General features: G+C 41.1%; 1 non-coding gene across 1 annotated transcript; it reads left to right on the top strand.

Moving 5' to 3' along the window:
• Window positions 1-227: 227 nt before the first annotated feature.
• On the top strand, window positions 228-302 carry Trnas-cga (transfer RNA serine (anticodon CGA)). Its single transcript has one exon. It is a non-coding gene; the product is annotated as a tRNA-Ser (tRNA).
• The last annotated feature ends 12,048 nt before the right edge of the window (window positions 303-12,350 follow it).

The following is a 12,350-nucleotide window of genomic DNA, read 5'->3' as shown; positions in this document are numbered from 1 at the left end:
ACAGTTTTGTTCTGCCAGGATGTTTCGTATCAGCGCACACTCCGCTGCAGAGTGAAAATCTCATTCTGGAAACATCCCCCAGGCTGTGGCTAAGCCATGTCTCCGCAATTATCCTTTCTTTCAGGAGTGCTAGTTCTGTAAGGCTCGCAGGAGAGCTTCTGTAAAGTTTGCAAGGTAGGAGACGAGGTACTGGCAGAAGTAAAGCTGTGAGGAGGGGGCGTGAGTCGTGCTTGGGTAGCTCAGTTGGTAGAGCACTTGCCCGCGAAAGGCAAAGGTCCCGAGTTCGAATCTCGGTCCAGCACACGGTTTTAATCTGCCAGGAAGTTTCAATCGGTTGTTTTATCGAGGTGGTTTCACTTTGGAACCACTGGAACATGGAGTTATCAACCTTCCATCAGTTCCTGTGGAAAAAGCTCAAAATCGATTCTACGGGAGATTCACAGCTTGTATGTATGTAGACATGTACTGAACTGGGGGCCTAGAAACAACGAAGAGGCTTCGTCGCCGCAATAGCCCTCAGTGATACACAACCCCACAACAGGCTACTGCAGTCCACTCACCCCAACACTGCCCCACATCGAACTTAGGGTTATTGTGCGGTTCAGCCCCTAGCGGACCCTCCCGGGAACGCTTCATTCCAGAGGAGTATAAGCCCAATGTTTGGGTGGTAGAGTAATTATGGTGTACGCGTACGTGGAGACAGAGTTTGCACTGCAATCGCCGACATAGTTCAACTGTTGCGCAATGAGGGATAACCAGCCCGCGTTCGCCCAGGCAGATAGAAAACCGCCTTAAGAACTATCCACGGGCTGGCCGGCACACCGGACCTCGACGCTAATCCGCCGGGTGGGTTGGTGCCGGCGAGCGGCACGCCTTGCCGCTCGGGAAGCGGTGCGTTAGACCGCACGGCTAGCCGGGCGTTCGGTTCGCAGCTTACATCGACATTCCTTCCGAGCTATTCAGACAAGCCATGCATAGCTGCTAATTTGTACAGTGTAGATATTCTTATTTGTGAGGATATCATGACAGCCTCACGTTCACTGTCGTCATAAAGATCGTCATGAACTGCATTTCGAGTGATTAGTTCAGGAGCTGGCAAAGAAGGCGAAGTTCCTTATGTACTTAGCTGACGGAGAACATTCACAAAAGGATCCTCAGGATCACATTCTGCCTCAGATGTCTTTGAATCCTACTTACTCGGAATTTCTTCTTATAAAAGACGGATGATTAGATCATGGATGACGCCTCTAAGCTTCTATGAAAACATAAGATCTAAAAGACTTTATAATCATAAATAGCAAGCAAAAACAGGCATAAAATTTAATAAATTTGCATCCAATTACAAAGTTAGTAATAAAAGTACATACAAGCCGAGTGGTTTCCTGCCGAAGCCATTCATAAAAGCTGTAGTGCAAACTCAAATTTACAATACAATGCCTTCAGATATACTTACTTTCACTTGGAATGATCTCCTCAATACAAATTTACATTCCAATGCCTTCAAATATACGTACTTTCACTGTCAATGATCTTCTCAATACGATCACCTGTTGTTTTGAACGCTACAAGCAGCTGCTGCTGTGCACTACGTTCGTAGAAGTGCACAGCTGGTCTCTGTCGTGCAACAGCATCGGTGGTTTCAATGGAAAGGTACTGATACTTGCGAGCTAGCATCCCAAAGATGTTCGGGTTCACATGCGGTTCAACTTCGTCGAAATGTCTTGGTTCAAACTCTTCTAGGGTTTGAACCACACGTGTCGCATTACACGCCCTACATTAAGACACTTGTGACGCTTTGGTTAATTTGTCTGACTGGTGGCAAGTTTGCGAAATACAAAGTGAACATAACACATAGTAACAGTAATAATAATATTGGGAACTAAATTAACGACCTATAAATGATGTAGACCACACAGTTGCGATTTGGTTGGAATAATGTTTGCTCAGAAAGCAAACTAATAGCGAATGACATAGTTCGATCATTCAGTATCTCATAGTGAAATACAAGTTATCTACGCGAAAAGTTAGAGTTCACACAAGGCGCTCAGTTGCTCACCTCTCGGAGACTAAGTCCCACGATACCACACAACGTGAAATTTTCTAAGTCGTTTCACTTCCTAGCTGCCTAAAGACCGACTATCCGCTTTCGCGTCTCAATCCAAACTGTACCCTTTGGTGTATCCAGTCGCACTGTCCGCTTTTGCGTCTGCCCCAGCACTCTCTCTCTCCACGTCCCCGGCTGCGCTTCCCGCCCGCCGAACATAACCGTCAACTGACTAGCGCAGTTCCCTTTCCTGCAGCCATCCATCTGGTTTGCTACAGCTTATTCTATATTATTTCACATTTTTACATATTTATATAATCAAAGGTTGACCACTTTCATGTCATAAATAAAATAACAATAATATCCATTATTAAATTCATTTACATAAAACCAGTACAATATCCTTCTTAACTTTGAATGTCACGGCCAGTAGCCTTGCACCAATGTGCTTTCTGATAAATAAGCAAAGAACGAAAGTAAGTATTATGCACTAAACTTCACAACAAACATTATGTTACCTAATGATTCAATAAGGTGTCATGCTGTCATCGTTCAACGTGTTTTGTGTGAAGGAAATGATGATATTATGCTTAACTGAAAATACTGATAATTTAAATTAACTATATATTTTAAACATATGAAGCTACAGAGTTGATATTTACAACATTTGTCGTTTTAATGATGCGCCTATATACGAAATGTCGATCGTTTAAGGTCGACTAAAGCGTTCAGGTTTCAGCATTCAGTTCTTTGTTACAAAACTTGCGAATTTCAGTAAATCCTGAAATATTATAGATATGATCAATATTCAAATTTTATTGGGACCACCATGAGAACTTATGAAGGATGGTACATTAAAATTACCGTGGCTTCATTCCCAGCATTACTACAGAATTAAATAGTTTTCATAAATGTTTCCCTTTATGGCTGGTCTTAGGTCCGCCATATTTAACACTGCTACGTCTCCTTGGCTGCAAACGGCTTCTGCCGGGTTTCCCAATGACGTAGGTTCTCGTCTGTCTCACTCGCACACTACAGTACATCAGACGCCTGTGAATTTACCCATCTCGTGGTCCTGGACGACAGGGTTCGTTTCACAATTTCTGAAGACTGACTCGTTCGGCCATATATTTCAGTGAGAGCTCAATTCTTCTTAACTCACGTACTTCAGAAATCACTGAGGCTCAAGGTGTCAAATATAACAACAGCGCCTAGATATTTTTCTATTCACAATGCCCACCAGAGGTAGTAGATATACTTCCAGTATAAGTTAACAATAGGTGGTTGTATAGAGAAAAATTTATGCATTAAGACAGAGAGATGAATAGACGATATTTTCTATGGGAGACCTACAGAGATGTGAATGTCTCAACAAATTAGAAAGAAGAGGACGATACATGGAGACAGATGAAAGATCGTTTCTCATTCGAGGTAAGATTTTTCCGTGAAATCTGACAATGCTAACAAACCACTGTACCTTGGACTGCCTGTCTAAGCGGGTTGAAGGTTATACTAGAACTATATGGTATTAGCACTTGAAAGTTGTGTGCGAATGCTAACAAAATTTAAAGTGAGGAAGAAAATCGAAACGCTACACGTGACATTCTTCTTGTAACTCACGGTTTCATAACAGCTACATTCGTACTCTGCAAACCAGTTTGAGGAGCATGGCAGACTACGTCCCAGTGTTCCAGTTATTTGGATTTCTTCCTGTTCCATTCATGTATAGAGTGCGGGAGGAATGTTTGAATGCCTTTGTGCGTGTAGTAATTATTGTAATCTTATCTTCACGATCCCTATGTGAGCGATACGTAGGTGATGATGATGATGTTTGGATTGTGAGGCGCTCAACTGCACGGTTATCAGTGCCCGTACAAATTACCAACCTTTTCTCAGTCCAGTCTTGCCATTTGCATGAATGATGATGAAATGATCAGGACAACACAAACATCCAGTCATCTCGAGGCAGGTGAAAATCATCACTGACCCGCCGGGAATCGAACCCGGGACCCCGTGCTGGGGAAGCGAGAACGCGACGGCTAACGATACGTAGGTTGTTGTGGTATATTCCTAGAGTAGTCATTTAAAGCCGGTCCCGGAAATTTTCTTGACACTGGAACAAGTCAGTACGGGAAAACTGGTACAAGTTATGGAGAGATTTGTGCTCAGTTACGTGTAAGTACACAGTGACTCAGAAAAAGACAGTCAGTTACGAACAAAATTGGTCTTTCATCCACTCGACATTATTCTCTGATTAGTTTCCACCTTCGCATTTTTATTAGGTTTCTTGAGAGTTTCAACGAGACAAATATGACATTTAAGAATATACTGATTCATCCAACTCGCTATTGTTGCCAAACACGAAGTTCCTACGACCATCACAAATATCTCCTGATGGTGTCTGTTTGAAATGAAGCTCTAGACAGATGATTACTAGATGTTTTATTCCATTCTTCAAGAAAAACAAGAATACACACACTTCTTTACAAGAGTTTTATACCCTCACTCCAAAAATCTATCGGTTAGCTACTGTTGAATTCGATCACATGTTTTGTTTTGCGAGGACGTTATTTGTGTGGATGTTTTAAAATTCCGCTTGTAAAACTTTCAGGAATAATGATTTTTTCATGTGAAAACTGTATACATTAGTTTTTGATCCAAAGCATCGATTGGTTTCGCACTATTTTTTGTTTGGTTTATGTCAGATATCGGAAACCACTCTTGAGAAAAACCTTGTAGCAATCCCGTGTTTTCTGCATTGGACGCAGCCGTGACATCCCAGCTTATTCAAATGCGGTCCTGCATAAACATCTCAAGATTCTTCACTTTGCATGGAAACTGCGTGTCGTTTACAAGAAAAAGTCTCGGAATAACCGCTCAGTGGCCACTTTGTGGAAATTGATAGCACCACGGCATCGCCTTCTTATCATTCATAAAGTGCGGCTATTTTCTTCTTTTTGTCGCTTCCCTTTACAGGAACACAGGCGAATTAAGGAAATGCGGACACGTTTGCTATCGACAGCACGCATATATTGGGCAGTTCTTACACGTTTCCGCTGATACGTCACCGTAGCATGCACACGTTTGGGAAGCAAAGTTCCGGGCAAGAAGCCCCCCATGAATATATATGGGGCGGAGCGTCACCCGACGCGATAAGCGGCTTATCTGGTGTCCCTTAGGGGTCTGTCCGGAGACCGGTCACTGTTATCGTTGGCTCCGCGCGGCACATCATTCAGCATTCATGAAATCACCCTGCTCCGTCTCCGGGCTCCACGAAAGAGCTCGGAAAAACGGAAAAATAACAACGGCGGCACTCCAACGGTACGTCGAACAATAACATTCAGTTCGGAAGCGGTGGACTGTGATACTTGTACCTTACAGGGATTTAGTTGCTCAGTCCAATTGTTTTTTAATGAAACGATTACTTTATAGACTTCTTAGGGTATAGATGTTTCTCTCCTATCGAATGTGACGTACAGTGCTACATAATGTCGTCATTTTTAACATGCCATAGGAATTAAATGAACATAGAAGAAAACACAACCTGCCGAGCAGGAAGGACACCAAGGTAGAAACAAGCGTGGCCTTGCAATTTCAAGACGTCTGAGAGCATTTTTTCATCCAGATGGGCGGTTAAGCTGTGAAAAGGGGTTGCCCTCTACTTCCTTCACACTGTAAACCAATTGAAACTTCATTATTGTGCCATCAGTTAGGCAACAGTTGCTTCTATCTTATGTCTGCTTTTGCAATATAGTCTCTTCTAGGACGCTACTGACATGTCTTTATAGTACACTTCTCACTAGTAAATCTCTGCTTGTAGTTACAACATTCGGCGCTTGTAAGTAGGCTGTTTAGGTTCTTATATTGGTAACGCCGCCGCCACTTAGCGCTCTCTGTATGAAAATCACTGGCTGTGCTGTGTGCAGTCTGTGGCTAGTTTGCATTGTTGTCTGCCATTGTAGTGTTGGGCAGCGGCAGCTGGATGTGAACAGCGCGTAGCGTTGCGCAGTTGGAGGTGAGCCGCCAGCAGTGGTGGATGTGGGGAGAGAAATGGCGGAGCCTTGAAATTTGTAATACTGGATGGCATACATATTATGATTATTAAGGTAAATACATTGTTTGTTCTCTATTAAAATCTTTCATTTGCTAACTATGCCTATCAGTAGTTAGTGCCTTCAGTAGTTTGAATCTTTTATTTAGCTGGCAGTAGTGGCGCTCGCTGTATTGCAGTAGTTCGAGTAACGAAGATTTTTGGTGAGGTAAGTGATTTGTGAAAGGTACAGGTTAATGTTAGTCAGGGCCATTCCTTTGTAGGGATTTCTGAAAGTCAGATTGCGTTGCGCTAAAAAATATTCTGTGTCAGTTTAAGCACAGTCTTGTATAAATGTTCAAAGGGGACGTTTCACGCTCTATGTCTGTATTTTGCACTTCAGATGGTCAGTCTAAACTGTGAGTAATTGTTATTCGTCTCTAATTACGATGTATGACCTCTAAAATCTCACTACTGTGGTTTTTCACATCTGTTGCACAATTTTCACTGACATATAGTCACTCACTGCTTAACATAATACAGTAGTGAACATCTCTTGATTTTTTTTCTATGAATTTCCCAGGTATTCTGCTATCACACTAGAAATTATCAGTTCTCTATTAACTGATCAATGGTAAAGACACTGAAGCAAGGTTTATTGTATTGGCGAGGATCCTGTGACGAACATTACTTTTATAGGAACAGAAATTTCGTGATTACATGATACTAGAATCGAATACACTTCTATCAGTATGCGTTCAATATTCGCACAAAATGGTTTCATTATTAAATATTTTAACTTAAAATTTAAGAACTTGTTTCTGGATTCTGATCGTCTGTTGGTATTGTCGACTAATTATTAGGAAAAGAGAAACACACAAATAATAATCAACACATTCTTCATACTCTCCTACTAGTTTTTCCTGCTCGAAATTTCTTATAATATTTAGTTGTAAAAATTCTTATTTTAGCGTTATGAGATGTATACACCACATTTATGCAGGATATTAGTTTCTGTACAAATGGCGTAAGGTAACGCACAGAAATAGGCGACTGCTCGTATACGTAGGAAGCAGAAAGTGAGATTCTTTAAATCGATACCAGGGCTATCTGCATGTACGTTAGCGCACTGGTGAGACATAAGAGTTTTTGCTCACTTTTCCCAATTGTCATCACTTAGTTTTTCTTAGGCCCACCCCACAGGTCTTCAAATTGTACCCTTATGTTCTTCTGCTTTCACAACCTTTGTGATGCATAAGGAAGTACACAGTAATGTGAACAGCATACTGACGCACTGTCATGATTAGATGACACAGCGTTGATGATAATGACACTGACAAGGCCTCGCCAACGTCGAATTCCCGTCGATATTTAGTTCCGAATCCAAGGATTAGTTTCTGCGGCGATGTCACTAAACAAACTACATGGTTTTCCCAGACTCTGCAGGTTTATTCGACATTACCTATGGAGGATTTTTTTTAAAGAATCATTAATACAAACAAATTTGAACAGGTGTGTTTCGTTACAAGTGTGAACCCTCTAACCGCCCATTTAGCAACCTAGCGTCAGCAATAATAGTAATACATCAGGTGGAATCGACCTGACATAACAATGATAATAGCTCAGATGGAATCGACCTGACGTAACAATGACCAGTAGAGCTGAACACGTCACCCTTCTTATGGACATCGCTCTACCCAATACCCATAATTTACTTACAGCCGCCAGTGAGATGATGGCCGTAAACAAAAATGTGTCAGAAAAGGTATAAGCCATGTGGAAATAAGGTCACTATCCCGAAGCAGAGTGTGAAGAACCGAGAGAACTTGACATTGCATCCTTCACTCTATTGGCAACTGCCAACAGCAGACGTACTAAACACCGTCAGAGAAGGGCGTTGGGTTCTTGAAAACATTTTTAATCTAAGTTAACCTAAGTTGTGCTTGACGATGGAATCGGAATTAGCAAACCTACTTACAGATATTGCTAAAAGAAATCAAAAACTTGCGAACCATGTTGCACGCTACTTGATATTAATGGAGCTATTGCTACGTTTATGAAGCACCACGGAAGAACTTAAGGCTAACTAATTTCTAATCAAATTGTAAGGAATTCGCATTGTATCTTCCACCCGAAGGAGGTTGGTTATAAAATATATAAATGATTTAAGTATAGCACCAAGCGAAACGGAGTCGAAATTTTGGAAACATCGCATTAGCTTCGCACCTGACTGGCAGCGCTACTTGGTTAATGTCGCTGAGTGAATGTGGCTTACTAATCCTATTATACGTCTCGCACGTTCTGTCAACACTAACCACAGTCTCCCAAAATCCTGCTTGTTCCGAGAACTAGACGTGGCTAATTGATCTGGGTACATAAAAGTTTGCAAAGGTCATTCCTGCAAACAAAAACTTCTACGTTAATTATTGACATACCCGTTTATAGAACATGAAAAAAGGAAAAAGATTTTTCATCTCAGTAGTCCGTCCATTCCGCAGGCGACACTCCTGCGCGCATCAGAAAGTCAGTCTGCGTTTAGATGTATTTTGATTTTATTTCTTGTACATAATGCCACATTGAAAAGAGATGTAATGGAACTATCCCGTATAGTACAAGTAGGTCACGCCGCAGACGCCATGCGCATTCAAGAACAGAGTCAAGTATGTAACAGAGACTGAGTTCAAAAATATTGTAATTTGTGAGAGTGGAAGAGAGAGAGAGAGTCAGAGAAAGAGAGAGAAAAGGAGCTTTATTATAGATTGGATATGACTATGACTGAGGAAGTCAAAAACACAACAGAAAACACTTTTCTCATTCGAAGCATTTATGATCAGTTGGATGCTCCAGTTCGAAGTGACCACCGCTAAGCTGCGCTACAGCTCGACTGATATTACAAATCTTTAAACTGCAGTCTCTTTCTATTCTTGTATGCGTCTTTCGTCAACTCGGCCTCCTATAATTGGCGTCGATGTCGCAGCGGTTACCCAGATCTACCCAAGGAAAATATCACCACTTCGAGCAGAATAAGGAGGAATGAGGATGATTCAACGTGCCAAAATGTGCAATAAAATTATAGAAGTGTGATTAGCTATTTGGTAGTCCACAGGAATTAGCCTTGAACTTCGACAAATGATCAACAATTGGCTGCTTGTTGCTGCAGCATAGGAAAGCAAGCTGTGCCAGTGTAAAGATGACCTCCTTACTGTCGGCTTTCGTTTGAGCGGAGATTTGTGATAGATTTTTTTGAGCAGTGAAGCTGCTAAACATATGTAGATACGTCGCAGAATGAAAGCAGCATTGTGATTCGTTTATGACCCAACATCGAGTTGTACGAATGGTGCAGAAATTTTAAATGAGGCGTAACTTCTGCGAAAGACGCACTATGCCCATGTCATGTACAACGCTCATCGACGAAAGAAAACACTGCGGCAGTGGAAGAACTTGTGAAAGAAAACAGGCGTATTGCTGTGCATGAAACAGTCACTATTTCGTATGTTAATGCTGGTTGTATATTATTTTTGATGTTGTGTTGTGTTTTAATAAGGTTTCCCCAAGATGGATGCCACGTCAAATGACTGCTGAATTGAGAGATCGTAACATTGATGCTCGTGAATAACTTCGCGGCATTTCCAGGTCGAAGATAATGGATTTCTGGACAGAACTGTTATAGGAGATAAAACCGGCTTGCACTATCACTAACCAGAAACGAAAAAAATCAAGAAGGGGATGACAGCATAGCTCTTTGCTAAAACTATAAACAATCCACACTCATCCGTCGCCTAAAATAGCAATTCTCATTCTCTTTTGGGTTGCAAAATGAGTTTGAGGCATTACATGGTCAGGGGACCAATAATGCAAATCCGTATCCGTTACGAAATCATCTAAGTCCTAAAATCAAGCGAAAATGAAGAGGTGTTTTGCTGCTACAAGGTAATGCTCGTCCCCGTACTGCCCATTCAAACGTGTGATATTAAACTTGAATGTCTGGAAAATCCCCATTTCTCTATGGACCTCACATCGAGCAACTTTCATGTGTTCGGACGGCACCAGGGGCAAGAATTTGAGAAGCGATGAAGAGGTGAAAACCACAGTTCACGAGTGACTGCATTCACAGCCGGATTAATTCTTCTCACGAGGTATTCTTGCACTTCCGAAAGGGCGTAGTGCGTGCATTACGCATCGTGGGTACTAGATAGAAATTTAATTTTTATATCACACAGTGCTGTAATAATTCTTGAGCTCTCCAACTATTTACATTTTTATCGCTTTTTAGTGCGTAATGTGTATGTCCCCCTGGTCTCGAGGTGGAATAAATGCTGAAAATCACTTCATAAAGAAGGGCAGCAGGACACAATAGAAATGCTGAATCTCTTATTTTTACGTAAGAGAATTAACAGTTGTATTGCGTCAGTGAAATATAATTATTTAGAAGTTAAGGTCAATGTCAATCTTGCAAACAAAAATGGATATGTAAAGATACCTTGCAATGTGTTTGTGTGACATTTGTTCTTATCTCTTATTTTCGTGTGCTGAGTTGTCTGCATCTCCTAGCTGCGCTCCTTACTGGAACATACATTCCTACTCATTGTAGCTGCAAAGCGTGAGGAACTCCACAAAGTCCTTTAAAAAAGCATCTTATCATTTACTTCTATTTAACTTTCGTCTAATTGACAGCTGCACTATAAGATCAGGACTAAATAACACTTGGTCACACAGACCACAGTTATTACAATTTGACGTGATTGAATCGGTTACACTCTCATTCAAATGAAATTAAAAAAGGGAACTCATCATTTTAAAGACACATTACCTCTAGAAGAAAATAAAAAAAAGTTCATAAGGACATATACGACACAGAAACGTAAATACTAAATATAAAGTGCTAGAAAGTGAATCCCTGCTGACATGCTGTCTAAAAGGCAAAACCGTCTGACCACTTGTAAAGAAATTTATCACTGAACATATCTACTGAAAAATCTTGGACAACTTCCCTCAAAGAACTGAACAAATCATGACGAAGGCTTGACAGACAAAAAACTTTCAGAAGACTGTAAATGCGCTCTAATTCATCCACTGCACAGGAAAGGCGACGAGACTGATAGAAGACTGATTTCAGTAGCTATCGTGGGACCTAATTTCTGCACATTACATACAAAACTCTATCAGCATTCCTACTCGAAAAAGTTGAACAGTTACTCTATCACAAGAGTGTCGAATATTAATGTCGGCTCTATAATGTTTCGACAGCGCGGACTGGTCGAAAATTTATAGAACAAATATTCAATGATTAAGACTTGTGTTGACAGCAGAGTCAATGCGTTGTTGTCCGGCAACGTTTCAGTAAGTTTCTCACTTGCCATCTTCAGGCGAGGTCTTCGTGATTCGCCGAGAAAGCCTGCATTTTCATATAACAAATATTCAGTTTAAAGACAGCATTAAAATACAGAGCCGGCCGGAGTGGCCGTGCGGTTCTAGGCGCTACAGTCTGGAACCGAGCGACCGCTACGGTCGCAGGTTCGAATCCTGCCTCGTGCATGGATGTGTGTGATGTCCTTAGGTTAGTTAGGTGTAATTAGTTCTAAGTTCTAGGCGACTGATGACCTCAGAAGTTAAGTCGCGTATTGCTCAGAGCCATTTGAGCCAGCCATTTTTTTGAACCATTTTTTAAAATACAGAGGGCTCAGTAGTAGCCGAATCACGTGCTTCTCTGTGGACTTCAAGAAGGCGAAGAAAGGAATCGACCCGAAAAACGTAATTCTCACGAAAAGCACTGAGTAACACAACCTCCAAAATAAAATTCGAGGGTTATGGTCAGAAACATTTTTGATAAAAACCGATGTTCGACTAGGGGATGGTCTCTCTCATATCCTCTTTAACCCTAGAATATTACAGGAGGGAAAATGTTACATTGCAACCAAACCATCAGAAACATTGCTACTGCAAATTTACTAGAAGGAAGTCATAATTTATAGGTTAAGCACTAGTTAATTACAGTATTATCACATCTCCAATGGAATGTTACATATGAAATTATAAAATGTTACGTTTTATTTAAATATGAACATGATCAGTCACAAGCATAAGAAACATCTTTTTTTCAAAAGGCTACCCACTTCGGTCGGTTTTAGACCATGTTCAGACCTCACACTAAAATATGTCCTTAGAATTAGAGGGATGTAGTAATATGTCAGATACATGTTGCAAGAAAAATAGTAAATGAAGAAATTATAACCATGTTGGGAGAGGGTGGCAGTGAGCGGGGCACGCGCTATGACT

The sequence above is a fragment of the Schistocerca cancellata genome, chromosome 9, assembly GCF_023864275.1.
Source record: "Schistocerca cancellata isolate TAMUIC-IGC-003103 chromosome 9, iqSchCanc2.1, whole genome shotgun sequence".
NCBI lineage: Eukaryota > Metazoa > Arthropoda > Insecta > Orthoptera > Acrididae > Schistocerca > Schistocerca cancellata.
Note: the sequence above shows the minus strand (reverse complement) of the source record. Positions and strands in the feature narration are given on the sequence as shown.